A 20175-nucleotide genomic window follows, 5' to 3' on the forward strand; every position below is an offset into this window, starting at 1 on the left:
ATTCTGCACAGAGGATCGGTGCCGACCAGCACTCACCAGCCCAAGAGGGTTGTCTGCTCAGCTGCCAGGGTGGGTGGGGGCAGGGAGCTGAGGCTTGGGCTTCGGAGGTCAGATCCCAGGGAGAGGATTGGGGTTGGCTGCGTGAACACAGGCTGAAGGGGACTAATGTGCCACAGCTAGCTGGGAGGGAGTCCGGGAAAAAGCCTGGAACTGCCTAAGAGGCAAGAGACCATTGTTTCAGGGTGTACGAGGAGAGGGGATTCAGAGCACCGCCTAAATGAACTCCAGAGATGGGCGTGAGCCGTGGCTACCAGCGTGGACACCAGAGATGGGTATGAGACGCTAAGGCTGCTGCTGCAGCCACCAAGAAGCCTGTGTGCAAGCACAGGTCACTATCCATACCCCGCCTCCCAGGAGCCTGTGCAGCCCACCACTGCCAGGGTCCTGTGATCCAGGGACAACCTCCCCAGGAGAACACATGGTACGTCTCAGGAGGTTGCAATGTCATATAGGCCTCTGCCACTGCAGGCTCTCCCTGCACTCCATACCCCTCCCTCCCCGTCCTGAGTGAGCCAGAGCCCCCTAATCAGCTGCTCCTTTAACCCCATCCTGTCTGGGTAGGAACAGACACCCTCAGGCGACCTGCATGCTGAGGCGGGGCCAAATCCAAAGCTGAACCCCAGAAGCTCTGTGAACAAAGAAGAGAAAGGGAAATCTCACCCAGCAGCCTCAGGAACAGTGGATTAAATCTCCACAATTAACTTAATGTACCCTGCGTCTGTGGAATACCTGAGAATAGACAAGGAATCATCCCAAAATTCAGGTGGTGGACTTTGGGAGCAATGATATGTATACATATTTTACCTTTTTATCTTTTTGTGAGTGGGTATGTTTATGCTTCTTTGTGTGATTTTGTCTGTATAGCTTTGCTTTACCATTTGTCATAGGGGTCTGTCTTTTTATTTTTTTTTTAGTATATTTTTTAGTGCTTGTTATTGTTGGTGGATTTCCTTTTTTGCTTTGGTTGCTCTCTTCTTTCTTTTTTTATTACTTTTTAATATTTATTTTTAATAATTATTTTTTATTTTAATAACTTTATTTTATTTTATTTATTCATTTATCTTTCTTTCTTCCTTCCTTTCTTCCTTTCTTTCTCCATTTTCTTCAGAACCGTGTGCCTGACAGGGTCTTGGTGCTCTGGCCACATGTCAGGCCTGTGCCTCTGAGGTGGAGGAGCCAAGTTCAGGACATTGGTCCACCAGAGACCTCCCAGCTCCACGTAATATCAAATGGCAAAAGCTCTCCCGGAGATCTCCATCTCAATGCTAAGACCCAGCTCCACTCAATGACCAGCAAGCTACAGTGTTGGACACCCTATGACAAACAACTAACAAGACAGGAACGCAACCCCAACCATTAGCAGAGAGGCTGCCTAAAATCATAATAAGGTCACAGGCACCCCAAGACACACCACTGGATGCGGACATGCCCACCAGAAAGATAAGATCCAGCCTCATCCACCAGAACACAGGCACTAGTTCCCCTCAACAGGAAGCCTACACAACTCACTGAACCAACCTTAGCCACTGGAGACAGACACCAAAAACAATGGAAACTCCGACCCTGCAGCCTGTGAAAAGGAGACCCCAAATGCAGTAAGTTAAGCAAAATGAGAAGACAGAGAAACACACAACAGATGAAGGAGCAAGGCAAAAACCCACCAGACCTAACAAATGAAGAGGAAATGGGCAGTCTACCTGAAAAAGAATTCAGAATAATGATAGTAAAGATGATCCCAAATCTTGGAAATAGAATTGAGACAAGAAATATTTAACAAGGACCTAGAAGAACTAAAGAGCAAAGAAACAACGATGAACAACAAAATAAATGAAATTAAAAATTCTCTAGAAGGAATAAATAGAAGAATAACTGAGACAGAAGAATGGATAACTGACCTGGAAGATAAAATGGAAATAAATACTGCAGAGCAGAATAAAGAAAAAAGAATGAAAAGAATTGAGGACAGTCTCAGAGACATATGGGACAACATTAAATGCACCAATATTCGAATTATAGGGGTTCTGGAAGAAGAAGAGATAAAAAAAGGGACTGAGAAAATATTTGAAGAGATTATAGTTGAAAACATCCCTAATATGGGAAAGGAAAAAGTTAATCAAGTCCAGGAAGCACAAAGAGTCCCATACAGGATAAATCCAAGGAGAAACACACCAAGACACATATTAATGAAATTATCAAAAATTAAATACAAAGAAAACAATTAAAAGCAGTACGGGAAAAGCAACAAATAAAATACAAGGGAATCCCCATAAGGTTAACAGCTGATCTTTTAGCAGAAACTCTGCAAGCCAGAAGGGACTGGCAGGACATATTTAAAGTGATGAAACGGAAAAAGCTACAACCAAGATTACTCTACAGAGCAAGGATCTCATTCAGCCTTGATGGAGAAATTAAAACCTTTACAGAAAAGCAAAAGCTAAGACAATTCAGCACCACCAAACCAGCATTACAACAAATACTAAAGGCACATCTCTAGGCAGGAAACACAAGAGAAAGAAAAGACCTACAATAACAAACCAAAAACAATTAAGAAAATGGTAACAGGAACATACATATCGATAATTACCTTAAATGTAAATGGATTAAATGCTCCAACCAAAAGACACAGTTTGGCTGAATGGATACAAAAACAAGACCTGTATATATGTTGTCTACAAAAGACCCACTTCAGACCTAGGGTCACATACAGACTGAAAGTGAGGGGATGGAAAAAGATATTCCATGCAAATAGAAAACAAAAGAAAGCTGGAGTAGCAATTCTCATATCAGACAAAATAGACTTTAAAATAAAGACTTTTACAAGAGACAAAGAAGGACAGTACATGATGATCAAGGGATGAATCCAAGAAGAAAATATAACAATTGTAAATACTTATGCACCCAACATAGGAGCACCTCAATAGATAAGGCAAATGCTAACAGCCATGAAAGGGTAAATAGACAGTAACACAATCATACTAGGGGACTTTAACACCCCACTTTCACCAAGGAAGAGATCATCCAAATGAAAATAAATGAGGAAACACAAGCTTTAAATGATACATTAAACAAGATGGACTTAATTGATATTTGTAGGACATTCCATCCAAAGACCACACAATACACTCTCTTCTCAAGTACTCAAGGAACACTCTCCAGGATAGATCACATCTTGGGTCACAAATCAAGCCTTGCTAAATTTAAGAAAACTGAAATTGTATCAAGTATCTTTTCCGACCACAATGCTATAAGACTAGATATCAAATACAGGAAAAAAACTGTAAAACACACAAACACATGGAGGCTAAACAATACGCTACTTAATAACCAAGAGATCACTGAAGAAATTAAAGAGGAAATCAAAAAGTACCTAGAAACAAATGACAATGAAAACAGGACGACCCTAAACCTATGGGATGCAGCAAAAGCAGTCCTAAGAGGGAAGTTTATAGCAATACAATCTCACCTCAAGAAACAAGAAAAATCTCAAATAAACAACCTAACTTTACACTTAAAGCAATTAGAGAAAGAAGAACAAAACCCCCCCCAAAGTTAGCAGAAGGAAAGAAATCATAAGATCAGATCAGAAATAAATGAAAAAGAAATGAAGGACACAGTAGCAAAGATCCATAAAACGAAAAGCTGGTTCTTTGAGAAGATAAATAAAATTGATAGACCATTAGCCAGACTCATCAGGAAAAAAAGGGAGAAGACTCAAATCAATAGAATTAGAAATGAAAAACGAGAAGTAACAACTGACCCTGCAGAAATACAAAGGGTCATGAGAGATTACTGCAAGCAACTCTGTGCCAATAAAATGGACAACCTGGAAGAAATGGACAAATTCTTAGAAAAGCACAACCTTCTGAGATTGAACCAGGAAGAAACAGAAAATATAAGCAGACCAATCAAAAACACTGAAATTGAGACAGTGATTAAAAAGCTTCCAACAAACAAAAGCCCAGGACCAGACGGCTTCCCAGGTGAATTCAATCAAACGTTTAGAGAAGAGCTAACACCTACCCTTCTCAAAGTCTTCCAAAATATATCAGAGAGGGAGGAACACTCCCAAACTCATAATACGAGGCCACCATCATCTTGATACCAAAACCAGACAAAGATGGCACAAAGAAAGAAAACTGCAGGTCAATATCGCTGATGAACATAGATGCAAAGATCCTCAACAAAATACTAGTGAAGAGTACCCAACAGCACATTAAAAGGATCATACACCATGATCAAGTGGGTTTTACTCCAGGAATACAAGGATTCTTCAGTATATGCAAATAAATCAAGGTAATACTATATTAACAAATAGAAGGATAAAACCCATATGATCAACTCAATAGATGCAGAAAAAGCTTTCGACAAAATTCAACACCCATTTATGATAAAAACTCTCTAGAAAGTAGGCGTAGAGGGAACTTACCTCAACATAATAAAGGCCATATATGACAAACCCAAAACCAACATCGTTCTCAGTGGTGAAAAACTGAAACCATTTCCACTAAGATCAGGAAAAAGACAAGGTTGCCCACTCTCACCACTCTTATTCAAAATAGTTTTGGGAGTTTTAGCCACAGCAAGCAGAGAAGTAAAAGAAATAAAAAGAATCCACATCGGAAAAGGAGAAGTAAAACTGTCACTGTTTGCAGATGACATGATACTATACATAGAGAATCCTAAAGATGCTACCAGAAAACTACTAGAGCTAATCAATGAATTGGGTCAAGTAGCAGGATACAAAATTAATGCAAGAAATCTGTTGCATTCCTATACACTAATGATGAAAAAATCTGAAAGAGAAATTAAGGAAACACTCCTATTTACCATTGCAACACAAAGAATAAAACACCTAGGAATAAACCTACCTAAGGAGACAAAAGGCCTGTATTCAGAAAACTATAAGACACTGATGAAGGAAATTAAAGATGATACAAACAGATGGAGAGATATACCATGTTCTTGGATTGGAAGAATCAACACTGTAAAAATGACTATACTACCCAAAGCAATCAACACATTCAATACAATTGCTATCAAACTACGAATTGCATTTTTCACAGAACTAGAACAAAAAACTTCACAATTTGTATGGAAACACAAAAGACCCCGAATAGTCAAAGCAATCTTGAGAAAGAAAAACGGAGCTGGAGGAATCAGGCTCCCTGACTTCAGACTATACTACGAAGTTACAGTAATCCAGACAGTATGCTACTGGCACAAAAACAGAAATATAGATCAATGGAACAGGATAGAAAGCCCAGAGGTAAATGCACGCACATATGGTCACCTTATCATTGATAAAGGAGGCAGGAATATAGAGTGGAGAAGAGACAACCTCTTCATTAAGTGGTGCTGGGAAAACTGGACAGCTACATATAAAAGAGTGAAATTAGAACACTTGCTTTCACCATACACAAAAATAAATTCAAAATGGATTAAAGACCTAAATGTAAGGCCAGACACTATAAAAGTCTTCGAGGAAAACATAGGCAGAACACTGTATGACATAAATCACAGCAAGATCCTTTTTGATCCACCTCCTAGAGAAATGGTAATAAAAACAAAAATAAACAAATGGGACCTAATGAAACTTTAAAGCTTTTGCACAGCAAAGGAGACCATAAACAAGACAAAAAGACAACCCTCAGAATGGGAGAAAATATTTGCCAACGAAGCAGCTAAGAAAGGATTAATCTCCAAAACATACAAGCAGCTCATGCAGCTCAATATCAAAAAATCAAACAACCCAATCCAAAAATGGGCAGAAGACCTAAATAGACATTTCTCCAAAGAAGATATACAGATTGCCAACAAACACATGAAAGGATGCTCACCATCACTTATCATTAGAGAAATGCAAATCAAAACTACAATGAGGTGTCACCTCACACTGGTCAGAATGGCCATCATCAAAAAATCTACAAACAGGGCTTCCCTGGTGGCGCAGTGGTTGAGGGTCCGCCTGCCGGTGCAGGGGACACGGGTTCGTGCCCTGGTCTAATGGGATCCCACATGGAGCGGTTGGGCCCGTGAGCCATGGCCGCCTGAGCCTGCACGTCCGGAGCCTGTGCTCCGCAGCGGGAGAGGCCGCAGCTGTGGGAGCCCCGCGTACCGCAAATAAAAGCAAAAAAACAAAAAATCTGCAAACAATAAATGCTGGAAAGGGTGTGGAGCAAAGGGAACCTTCCTACACTGTTGGTGGGAATGTAAATTGATACAGCCACTATGGAGAACAGTATGGAGGTTCCTTAAAAAACTAAAAATAGGACTACCATATGACCCAGCAATCCCACTACTGGGCATATACCCTGAGAAAACCATAATGCAAAAGGAGTCATGTACCACAATGTTCATCACAGCACTATTTACAATAGCCAGGACATGGAAGCAACTGAAGTGTCCATCGATAAATGAATGGATAAAGAAGATGTGGCACATAAATACAATGGAATATTACTCAGCCATAGAAAGAAACGAAATTGAGTTATTTGTAGTGAGGTGGATGGACCTAGAGTCTGTCATGCAGAGTGAAGTAAGTTAGAAAGAGAAAAACAAATACCATATGGTAACACATATATATGTAATCTAAAAAGGAAAAAAAGGTTATGATGAACCTAGGGGCAGGACAGGAATAAAGATGCAGATGTAGAGAATGGGCTTGAGGACACAGGTGGCAGGAGGGTAAGCTGGGACGAAGTGAGAGAGTGGCATGGACTTATATATACTACCAAATGTAAAATAGATAGCTAGTGGGAAGCAGCCGCACAGCATAGAGAGATAAGTTCAGTGCTTTGTGACCACCTAGAGGGATGGGATAGGGATGGTGGGAAGGAGACACAAGAGGGAGGAGATATGGGGATATATGTATATGTATAACTGATTCACTTTGTTATAAAGCAGAAACCAACACACTGTTGTAAAGGAATTATACTCCAGTAAAGATGTTAAAAAAATATTCTATATCCAAAAAAATTATCTTAAAAAATGAAAGCAAAATAAATACATTTTTAGAAAAACTGAAATTGAGAGAACCTATTATCAGCAGAGCTGTATTACAAGTAATTCTAAAGGAAATTCTACAGGCTGAGGAAATTTAGATGGAAACGTAGATATATAGCAAGAAATGATGAGAACAAGAAATAGAAAATATTTGGGTAAACTTAAAGGAGTATATTTTTCCATCAATCTGACTACCTGATGGAAATATAACATTGAACTATGAGTTAATATATACAGATGTACTATATATGAAATTGGTATCACAAAGGAAAAGATGGTAAATGAAAGTCAACTGTTGCATGGCTCTACTTTTAAACAACAGCTTCACTGAGATATAATTCAGATTATATTCACCCATTTCACCCATTTAAAGCATACAATTCAGTGGCTTTAATTATATTCACAGTAGGTGGCAAAGACATTTTAAACAACATGCAGTTGTTTTCATTGCCATGATGTAAACAGGTGCTCCAGTTTACCTCTCCAAATCTTCCCCCAAACTGGCCTGGGGAACATGGATTATTTATTGGATATAATTTATGTTTAAAAATTTAATTCTAATTCAATCCAGTCCCTTAAACCTAAATTCAAAAATTTAGAATTGTAAAAATGTTAACGTGAAAACACAGTAATGGATAGAATGATTGAAGTTTCTATAATAAGGACCTATACAGGAAGAATTAATATGCGTAAAAAATTCCCAACTAAATGGAATTTTTGAAATGTTCATAGTTTGAATCTCATCACCAACCTGAATGAACACTACTTGCTGAGAGCATTACAAATGGGAACTAGATATATAGAGGTCCTAGTTTCTATATTAGACAATATTCTACTGGATGGTAACTTGGCAATCAAAGAAGAGATATGGGTGGTGCATTAAAGGTGCTCAAATATAATGATTGTTTATCAAATACATTTTTATTTAGAAGGAGACAGCAATGCATAGTGCAGTGTTTCTCAAATGTCAGAAATATACGGAGCTTTAAAAATGAAATCTCACAGAATCTCAATGCTATATTACTTAAGTATGTACAAACATAAAATCATAAATTAGGTATAATGCATTTTCTTAAGCTCCTATAACAATAAAACTAAAGCAAATTTACAAATTAAAACAATGAAAACCCAATAACGTATAAATAAAAGTAATTGAATGGTAAGTTATTTTGTTTTACTAAAACTAAATTGCTATCATTGGATTTAATATAAGGTGATTTTTCTTCAGTCTGGTTGTACATTTAATGTGTTTCTGTAGTTTAAAATTTTAATGTTACTAATGTGGACCCTGTCTCTTTACAGAAGTAAAAATTTGTGCTGTATAAAACAGCCTTAATGCTTGCTGAGTTGCATACTAAAGTGTTCTGTACTTTAATATATGTAAGTTAAACCTTAATATTTTTTCACCATTTAAAGGCTTTGTTTGACAGTATACTATGATCAGATTTATATTTAACCAACACCTGGCCATAAACAATCTTTGAGTGCCTATTTTAACAAGGTATCATTGTTAACATTGTAGAGCTATCTTTTACTTGAAGATATGTTTAAATATTCTTGTGATTTAAGTGTACACTAAGCAATCTGATTAATGGGATTTAGAACAGGGTTTTAAACACTGTAGAATTATTTAAAGGAGGTACATACAAAGATACGGTCTGTGCGATACAATAGCGATTTCAAATTCAGTATAAAACCAACTTCTGCAATGTATGTTCTTTAGGGTTCATGGCATCTTTACATTCATGCTGTTATGAATCAATCCTCTTTGAACCAGTATGACTCCTTCATTTTAAGATTGTACCATAACATTTTTTTTTGCATTCACTAGCCATTATGTGAGAGAAAACACAAATATAAATAATTGCTCTGAAATCACAAGTCAGTACTTTGTTATAGGAGGTCATTAAGATTATTTACAATATCATTATATTAAATATTTATAATCAATACAATGAAAGCACAATATAAAACTGTCAGAGAATATTCTTTTCTATAGCACTTACCACCTTCTAACATATTATATACATTATGTCTTTGTTTATTGTCTATATCCCCCATTCCCACAAGAATGTAAACTCTTAGAGGAGCAACATTTTGTTTTCTTTCCTCCATAATGTACATCAAGTGCCTAGAATAACATCCAACACATAATTAGCACTCAGTAAATACTTGGAAGAATAAAAAACTTGTCAAAAGATGACATCTGGGACACCCCAACCTTTTAGGATTCCCAGACTGAGAAATATTGGCATGGAGGAAAAAGCATTGGCTTAGGAGACAGATAGATCTGAGTCTGAATCTATTTCTTAGCTATTAACTCTCACTCTGCTACTTACTAGCTTTAAGTAACTTTGGCTAAGTTACTTAAATTCAGGGGATCTGTGTTTTCTTCCCCATGGTAAAATGTAAAGTCTATTAAAATATTAATAAACAACTAATACATAAAGTAAATAAAATATCAGCATATATGGAGATCATCACTATTACTATTAGAGATGTCACAGAAAAAAGATTTAATCAAATAAAACTAAACTTTTCCATATTATCATGATTTCCCCTTCCTTAGTTCACCTTATTTATAAAAAGGTAAAATAGGAAACAGGCTTGGAATAAATTAAAAGGTAAAAAGGAACAAGATGCAAAACTTCCACTAAAACAACTGCATGAAAATACAAGATGTTTTCAAAGCAATCATTTGTCAGACGTTGAAAGAGCTTGGCTATAATAGGGCTGTAAAATAAGCCAAAAACAACAAATCAACATGAAAACAGATAGATAATATACACAAAATAAAGATCATGTTGTGACTTCAGCTGCACATGAGTAGTTTTTGTCCCCCAGCATTCATATACACTTAATCTACCCACCTTCATCCTACATGCAAGATCTACTTGGCTCATCAGGAACTTTAACCCTCAGGCCAACCCTGAAGAAAGAATTAACCTACTGATTGAACCCTTAGGCAGTGTGCATGGCCAGAAAGCCATGAGTATTTGAGGAATACACTGAGGTGATCTCAGCATTTTACTGCAGTATCCCACAACCACTGAAGGAAGAGGTTAAAAGTGATGTACTATATTAAGGAAAAGCAGTGTAAATTTATTCCTTGGTTTAAGTTTTGCTGCCAAACGGAATTCTCAAAATACTTTAGACGTGCAAATGGATTTAAGATCTGTATCAGGAAAAAATTATTTATGTATAAAGGGAGGATACATAACACTTAGTTTTAGGCAAGGGACATATCATTAGTATTCACAGTTCAGCACACAAAAAAGCAATTTTGAATGCTAATTTCAGTCTTAACCCAAACCATGTTATAACAATGCAAATAGAAACTGGTAGGTTAAAATGGGTTTGCACTCCAACAGCCTTAATAACGCTAAAAACTGGCTGAATGTGAAATACACCCCTGAGAATAACTTGGGTGTTAACAGCCAGGGTGTAGTTGAAAAGATCACTGTTGGCCCTTCCTCAAGCAGCACCTCAGAAACAGCCTTGATCTCTGACGGTGGCTGTTCAACCACAGCTCAACAACACCCCCATACACGCCAAGAGGCCATGTGGGTCCCACCTGCCCTGTAGAGAGATTCCACCACAGGGCAGGGATGGCAGAGGCTGGGGGCAGAGTGATCTGCTGTGAAGGATAAAGTGGACTTGCACCTGAGGCTGTGGAGCTATGGGTAACCGCACAGGCAACACACCAGATTTCTATCTGTGGCCAACACAAGGTGAGAGACCACATTGGACCTCCTTATTTCAGCACTACCCTCCTCTGGAGCAAGGGTCTTGGTGCAGGGAGAGGGAAAAACACACACTTAAAGGGAAGAGAGCCAGCTTGGCCCAACCCGTAGGGATTCTGCTTCAGCAATTTGGGATTAGACCTCACCCTTGATGGGGCGGTGATGGCCACTGCACAGAGGGGAAGTCCTGTCTTACACCTGGCTTCAGCTCTAGCCCTTCCATCTCTAGCTCCATCCCCGACCAAGGTGAGAGCTGTCAGCACACCCTGAGGAAAGATGTGACTTGCATCCATGTCAGATCCAGCTTCCCCACCATAGGCATTAGGCACACACAGTCTGTATAGGGATACTCTCACACAAGATCACCCGTTCAAGACCACAATAGATAGCTGTTTCCCCTAAATTCACAGAAGCAGAGAAAGTTAGGCAAAATAAAAGGGCAGAGGAACTACTTTCAATTGAAAAAGCAAGAGAAAATACCTGAATAAATAATGAAACAGAATAAACAATTTACCAGTTAAAGAATTCAAAGCATTGGTAAAAAAAAAATGTTAACTGAATAGAGAAAAAAATTGATGTACATGGTGAACACTTAACAAGGAACAGAAAATATTAAAAAGACTTAATCAGAAATGAAGAATTCAATAGCTGAAATAAACAACACACTAGAAGGAATGAATAGCAGACTAAGTGATAGAGAAGAATGTGTAAGTGATCTGGAAGATAGAATAATGGAAACCACCCAATCAGAACAGCAAAAAGAAATACAAATTTTAAAAAATGAAAACAATTTAAGAGATCTCTGGGATAATATTAAGCATACCAACATTTGCATTATAGGAGCCTCAGAAAGAGAAGAGAGAGAGAAGTGGAACAAAAAATGTATTTGAGAAAATTATGGCTGAAACGTTCTCAAAACTGAAGAAAGAAACAGATATCCAGATATGGAAGCACAGAAGGTCCAAAAAAAAGATAAACTCAAACAGATCCATACCAAGGCATATCATAATTAAAATGGCAAAGTTAAAGATAAAGAGAGAATTCTAAAGGCAGCAAGAGAAAAACAAAGAGTCATAAACAAAGGAATCCCCATAAGTCTATCAGCTGATTTCTCTGCAGAAACTTTTCAGGACAGAAAGGAATGGCAAGATATATTCAAAGTGCTGAAAGGGAAAAACCTGCAACCTAGGATTCGCTACCCAGCAAGATTATCATTTAGAAAAGAAGAAAAGATTAACAACTTCCCTGAGAAGCAAAAACTAGGAGTTCATCAATGCTAAACCTACACTAAAAGGAATGTTAAAGGGTCTTCTCTAAGCGGAAAAGAAGTAAGAATCTATAAGGGATATTCCCATTAGGAAAGGCAAATATATAGTAAGCACTGAGATCCAACCACTTAAATAACCCAGTATGAAGATTAAAAGACAAAAAATAGTAAAAGCAAGTATAACTATGATAAATAGTTAAGGGATAGCATGAAGATGTAATATATGACATAGAAAACACAAAATGGGGGGGGGTAGTAAAAAATATAGATCTTTTAGAATGTGTTTGAACTACCAGTTTAAGACAAGTAGATATAGGTCAACATATATGAACCCCATGGTAACCACAAATCAAAAACCTACAACAAATACACAAAAACCAAAAAGAAAGGAACACAAACATACTACTAAAGAAAATCATCAAACCACAAGAGAATAAACAAAAAGAAGAAGAAATAAACAGAGAACTACAAAAACAACTACAAAACAAGTAATATAATGGCAAAGTATACACCTATCAAAAATGACTTTATTTTTTTTTCTCAACTTTGTTTTATTTTTTAACATCTTTATTGGAGTATAATTGCTTTACAATGTTGTGTTAGTTTCTGCTGTATAAAAAAGTGAATCAGCTATATGTATACATATATCCCCATAACCCCTCCCTCTTGTGTCTCCCTCCCACCCTCCCTATCCCACCCCTCTAGGTGGTCACAAAGCACAGAGTTGATCTCCCTGTGCTATGTGGCTGCTTCCCACTAGGTATCTATTTTACATTTGGCAGTGTATATATGTCCATGCCACTCTCTCACTTTGTCCCAGCTTACCCTTCCCCCTCCCTGTGTCCTCAAGCCCATTCTCTACATCTGCATCTTTTTTCCTGTCCTGCACCTGGGTTCTTCAGAACCTTTTTTTTTTTTTAGATTCCATATATATGTGTTAGCATACGGTATTTGTTTTTCTCTTTCTGACTTACTTCACTCTGTATGGCAGACTCTAGGTCCATCATCCACCTCACTACAAAAAACTCAATTTAATTTCTTTTTATGGCTGAGTAATATTCCATTGTATATATGTGCCACATCTTCTTTATCCATTCATCTGTCGATGGACACTTAGGTTGCTTCCATGTCCTGGCTATTGTAAATAGAGCTCCAATGAACATTGTGGTACATGACTTTTTTGAATTATGGTTTTCTCAGGGTATATGCCCAGTAGTGGGATTGCTGGGTCATATGGTAGCTCCATTTTTAGTTTTCTAAGGAACCTCCACACTGTTCTCCATAGTGACTGTATCAATCTACATTCCCAGCAACAGTGCGGGAAGGTTCCCTTTTCTCCACACCCTCTCCAGCATCTGCTGTTTGTAGTTTTTCTGATGATGGGCATCCTAACTGGTGTGAGGTGATACCTCATTGTAGTTTTGATTTGCATTTCTCTAATAATTAGTGATGTTGAGCATCCTTTCATGTGTTTGTTGGCAATCTGTATATCTTCTTTGGAGAAATGTCTATCTGGGTCTTCTGCCCATGTTTGGATTGGGTTGTTTGTTTTTTTGATATTGAGCTGCAAGAGCTGCTTGTATTATTTTGGAGATTAATCCTCTGTCAGTTGCTTCATTGGCAAATATTTTCTCCCATTCTGAGGGTTGTCTTTTCATCTTGTTGTTTATTTTTGTTTTTATTTCCATTTCTCTAGGAGGTGGTCAAAAAGGACCTTGCTGGGATTTATATCATAGAGTGTTCTGCCTGTGTTTTCCTTGAAGAGTTTTACAGTGTCTGGCCTTACATTTAGGTCTTAAATTCATTTTGAGTTTATTTTTGTGTATGGTGTTAGGGAGTGTTCTAATTGCATTCTTTTACATGTAGCTGTGCAGTTTTCCCAGCACCACTTATTGAAGAGACTGTCTTTTCTCCATTGTATATTCTTGCCTCCTTTATCAAAAATAAGGTGACCATATGTGTGCAGGTTTATCTTTGGGCTTTCTGTCCTGTCCCATTGATCTATATTTCTGTTTTTGTGTCAGTACCATACTGTCTTGATTACAGTAGCTTTGTAGTATAGTCTGAAGTCAGGGAGTCTGATTCCTCCAGTTCCATTTTTCTTACTCAAGATTCCCTTGGCTATTCGGGGTCTTCTGTGTTTCCATACAAATTGGGAAGTTTTTGGTTCTAGTTCTGTGAAAAATGCCATTGGTAGTTTGATAGCAATTGTATTGAATCTGTGGATTGCTTTGGGTAGTATAGTCATTTCCACAATGTTGATCCTTCTAATCCAAGAACATGGTATATCTCTCCATCTGTTTGTATCATCTTAAATTTCTTTCATCAATGTCTTATAGTTTTCTGAATACAGGCCTTTTGTCTCCTTAGATAGGTTTATTCCTAGGTAGTTTATTCTTTTGTTGCAGTGGTAAATGGGAGTGTTTCCTTAATTTCTCTTTCAGATTTTTCATCATTAGTGTATAGGAATGCAACAGATATCTGTGCATTAATTTTATATCCTGCTACTTGACCCAATTCATTGATTAGCTCTAGTAGTTTTCTGGTAGCATCTTTAGGATTCTCTATGTATAGTATCATGTCATCTGCAAACAGTGACAGTTTTACTTCTCCTTTCCCTATTTGGATTCCTTTTATTTCTTTTTGTTCTCTGATTGCCGTGGCCAAAACTTCCAGAACTATGTTGAATAAGAGTGGTGAGAGTGGGCAACCTTGTCTTGTTCCTGATCTTAGTGGAAATGGTTTCAGTTTTTCACCATTGAGAACGATGTTGGCTGTGGGTTTGTCATGTATGGCCTTTATTATGTTGAGGTTAGTTCCCTCTATGCCTTTTCTGGAGGGTTTTTATCATAAGTGGGTGTTGAATTTTGCCGAAAGCTTTTTCTGCATCTATTGAGATGATCATATGGTTTTTATCCTTCAATTTGTTAATATGGTGTATCACACTGATTGATTTGCATATACTAAAGAATACTTGCATTCATGGGAGAAACCGCACTTGATCATGGTGTATGATATTTTTAATGTGTTGTTGGATTCTGTTTGCTAGTATTTTGTTGAGGATTTTTGCATCTATGTTCATCAGAGATATTGGCCTGTAGTTTTCTTTTTTTGTCACATCTTTGTCTGGTTTTGGTATCAGGGTGATGGTGGCCTCGTAGAATGAGTTTGGGAGGGTTCCTCCCTCTGCTATATTTTGAAGAGTTTGAGAAGGATAGGTGTTAGCTCTTCTTTAAATGTTTGATAGAATTCACCTGTGAAGCCATCTGGTCCTGGGCTTTTGTTTGTTGGAAGATTTTTAATCACAGTTTCATTTTCAGTGCTTGTGATTGGTCTGTTCATATTTTCTGTTTCTTCCTAGTTCAGTCTTGGAAGGTTGTGCTTTTCTAAGAATTTGTCCATTTTCTTCCAGGTTTTCCATTTTATTGGCATATAGTTGCTTGTAGTAATCTCCCATGATCTTTTGTATTTCTGCAGTGTCAGTTGTTACTTCTCTGTTTTCATTTCTAATCCTGTTGATTTGAGTGTTCTCCCTTTTTTTATTCATGAGTCTGGCTAATGGTTTATCAATTTTGTTTACCTTCTCAAAGAACCAGCTTTTAGTTTTATTGATCTTTGCTATTGTGTCCTTCATTTCTTTTTCATGTATTTCTGATCTGATTTTTATGAGCAATCTGACAAGAAAAAGAAATGAAAGACATCTAAATTGAGGGGAAAAAGTAAAACTCTCACTATTTGCAGATAACATGATACTTTATATAGAAAACCCTAAAGTCTCCACCCCAAAACTATTAGAACCAATAAATGAATTCAGCAAAGTTGCAGGATATAAGATTAATATACAAAAATCTGTTGCTTTTCTATATACGAATAATGAACTATCAGAAAGAGAAAGTTAAAAAAAAGTCCCATTTAAAATCATGTCAAAAAGAATAAAATGCCTAGGAATAATTTTTTTTTAATTAATTTATTTTTGGCTGCATTGGGTCTTCATTGTTGTGCATGGGCTTTCTCTCGTTGCGATTCGCAGGGGCTACTCTTTGTTGCAGTGTGCAGGCTTCTCATTGTGGTGGCTTCTCTTATTGTGGAACATGGGCTCTAGGCACGCAGGTTTCAGTAGCTGTGGCATGCAGGCTCAGTAGTTGTGGCTCTCGGGCTCTATAGAGCACAGGCTCAGTAGTTGTGGCACACGGGCTTAGTTGTTCCATGGCATGTGGGATCTTCCCAGACCAGGGCTGAAACCCATGTACCCTGCATTGGCAGGTGGATTCTTAACCACTGTGCCACCAGGGAAGTCCCATCTAGGAAGAAACTTAATTAAGGAGATGAAAGACCTTTATGCTGAAAACTATAGAACACTGATGAAGGAAATTGAAAATGAAATGGAAAAAGAAATGGAAAGATATTCCATGCTCTTGGATTGGAAGAATTGATATTGTTAAAATAGCCATACTAACCAAAGCAACAGACTTAATGCAATCCTTATCAAAACACCCATGACATATTTCATAGAACTAGAAAAAATAACACCAAAATTCATGTGGAACCAAGCAAAAGACCCTGAATTGCCAAAGCACTCATGAAATAAAAGAACAAAGCTGGAGGTATCATGCTCCCTGTCTTCAAACTACTCTACAAAGCTACAGTAATCAAAAACAGCAAAGTACTGGCACAAAAACAGACACAAAGATCAATGGAACAGAATAGAAGGCCCATAAATAAGCCCACACACCTATGGTCAATTAATCTATGATAAACAGGCAAGATTATGAAAATGGAGAAAAGATAGTCTCTTCAATAAGTGGTGCTGGGAAAACTGGAAAGCTATACTTAAAACAATGCAATTAGAACATTTCCTCACACGCTGTAAAAGAAAACTCAAATGGATTAAAGGCCTTAATATAAGACCTGTAACTATGAAACTCCTAGAAGAGAACAAAGGCAGAATATTCCTTGACATAAACGACATAAATCGTAGCAATATTTTTTGGGATCTGTCTGTAAAAGCAAAGGAAAAATAAACAAATGGGACCTAATTAAACTTAAAAGCTGTTGCACAGCAAAGGAAACCATAGACAAAATGAAAAGACAACCTACGGACTGGGAGAAAATATTTTCAAATGATGCAGCTGACAAGGGCTTAATTTCCAAAATATACAAACAGCTCATACAACTCAATAACAAAAAAAAGAGAAATAACCCAACCAAAAAATATGAAGACGATCTAAAGAGACATTTCTCCAGAGAAGACATACAGATGGCCAACAGGCACATGAAAAGATGCTCAACCTCACTAATTATTAGAGAAATGTAAATCACATCACTAATTATTAGAGAAATGCAAATCAAAACCACAATGAAGTATCACCTTGCATATATCAGAATGGCTATCATCAAAAAGTCTACAAATAAACATTAGTGAGGATGTGGAGAAAAGGGAACCCTTGTGCATTTAGGTGGGAGTGTGAATCAGTGCAGCCACTATGGAAAACAGTATTGAGGTTCCACAAAAAACTAAAAGTAGAACTACCATATGACCCAGCAATTCTACTCCTGGGTATATATCCAGAAAATATGAAAACACTGACTCAAAAAGATGTATGCACCCAATGTTCACGGAAGCAGTATTTACAGTAGTAAAGATATGGAAGCAACTCAAGCATCCATCAATAGAAGAATGGATAAAGAAGACGTGGTATATATACACAATGGAATATTACTCGGCCATAAAAAAGAATGAAATTCTGCCATTTGTAGTAATGTGAATAGACCTAGAGAATATTCTGCTTAGTGAAATAAATCAGAGAAAGAAAAATACTGTATGATATCACTTATATGTGGAACTAAAAAATAATACAAATGATGGTATACAGCAAAACAGGAACAGACTCACCGATATAGAAAACAAATTAGTGGTTACCAGTGGGGAGAGGGAAGCAGGGAGGGGCACACTAAGCGTACGGGATTAAGAGAAACAAACTACTATATACAAAATCCTTAGGGACTTCCCTGGTTGCGCAGCGGTTAAGAATCCGCCTGCCAATGCAGGGGACACAGGTTCGAGCCCTGGTTTGGGAAGATCCCACATGCCACAGAACAACTAAGCCAGTGTGACACAACTACTAAGCCTGTGCTATTGAGCCCATGAAGCACAACTACGGAAGCCCGCATGCCTAGAGCCCATGCTCTGCAACAAGAGAAGCCACACTATGAGACGCCCGTGCACCACAACGAAGAGTAGCCCCCATTCGCCGCAACTAGAGAAAGCTCATGCACATCAATGGAGAACCAATGCAGCCAAAAAATATATAAATAAATAAAAATAAAATAAAATACATAAGCAACAAGAATACATTCTATAACATAAGGAATTATAGCCATTATCTTGTAATAACCTTTAATGGAGTATAAACTATAAAAATACTGAATCTCTATGCTGTACACCTGAAACTAATATAATATTGTAAATCAACTATACTTCAAATAAAAAAGAGAAATAGGACTTCCCTCGTGGTGCAGTGGTTAAGAATATGTCTGCCAATGCAGGGGACACGGGTTTGAGCCCTGGTCCGGGAAGATCCCACACACCATGGAGCAACAAAGCCTGTGTGCCACAACTACTGAGCCTGCACTCTAGAGCCCACGAGCCACAACTGCTGAGCCCACGTGCCACAACTACTGAAGCCTGCGCACCTAGAGCCCATGCTCCACAACAAGAGAGGCTACCGCAATGAGAAGCCCGTGCACCAAGACAAAGAGTAGCCTCCTCTCGCCGCAACTAGAGAAGAAGCCCATGCACAACAATGAAGACCCAATGCAGCCAAAAAAAAAAAAAAAATTAATTAATAAAAATAAAGAAATAATAAAAAACCTTTTATGTATTCCTAGTGTGGAATTCTATGTAGTTGTTAAAAATGAAACAGATATGTAAACATAAACAAGAAAATAATCCAATGATTTGTTATTGCATAAAAAATGCAAGATGCTGAAAAATAAGTAGGATCCCATTTTTGTTCAACATTTTGCTTATGTAGTTGTACATACATAGAAAACTTGAATATTCAGAAAGCTGTCAACAATAGTTACCTCTCAGAGAGTGGCAATGAGGATAGCAGGGATGGGGTATACTTTATTTTTTCACATATATATAAGCCTCATTGTCTTACAACAATAATTTGTTAATTTCTAAGTAAAAAATAAACATTCAGTTTTGGAAAAAGGCAATGCAAACAATGTAAATACATAGACTTAGTGGCTATAGAAAAGCTACTTTATACGTCAGTTTAAACATTTTGAATATTTTTTATGTTTATAAGTTTGTGACTTCTGGGTTCACAGTGGAAAAACAGTATGAGATGCCTTTTCCAAATTGAAATGACTAAAAGGAATACTCTAAAATAAAGGAAACTAACAATGAGATAAACATTGATACTACATCTCAACGCTTCTCTGTTTATATGTCTTTTGCTCTACGTTATGGGGGGTTTCCTTTCACATTACTAATTCAGTCAGTGTCATGTCATTTAATCAATTCTATCGAATTTTCTGTTTTGAGTGTCATGCTTTTTAACCTTTAAGAATTCTTTCCTGTATACAGCAGAAACTAACACACCATTGTAAAGCAATTATACTCCAATAAAGATGTTAAAAAAAAAAAAGAATTCTTTCCTGCTCTGATTTCTCCTTTGCATGAAAGCTTCTCTCAGTGAATTTAAAAAGTCAAACTACGGGGCTTCCCTGGTGGCGCAGTGGTTGAGAGTCCGCCTGCTGATGCAGGGGACACGGGTTCGTGCCCCGGTCCGGGAAGGTCCCACATGCCGCGGAGCGGCTAGGCCTGTGAGCCATGGCCGCTGAGCCGGCGCGTCCGGAGCCTGTGCTCCGCAACGGGAGAGACCACAACAGTGAGAGGACCGTGTACCGCAAAAAAAAAAAAAAAAAAAACTACAGTTTTTTTTTTAAAATTTTTCTTGGAGTATAGTTGCTAACACAATATTGTGTTAGTTTCTACTGTACAGCAAAGTGAATCAGCTATATGTATACATATATCCCCTCTTTTTTGTATTTCCTTCCCATTTAGGTCACCACAGAGCACTGAGTAGAGTT

Source organism: Orcinus orca, chromosome 20 (genome assembly GCF_937001465.1).
Source record: "Orcinus orca chromosome 20, mOrcOrc1.1, whole genome shotgun sequence".
Classification (NCBI taxonomy): Eukaryota; Metazoa; Chordata; class Mammalia; order Artiodactyla; family Delphinidae; genus Orcinus; species Orcinus orca.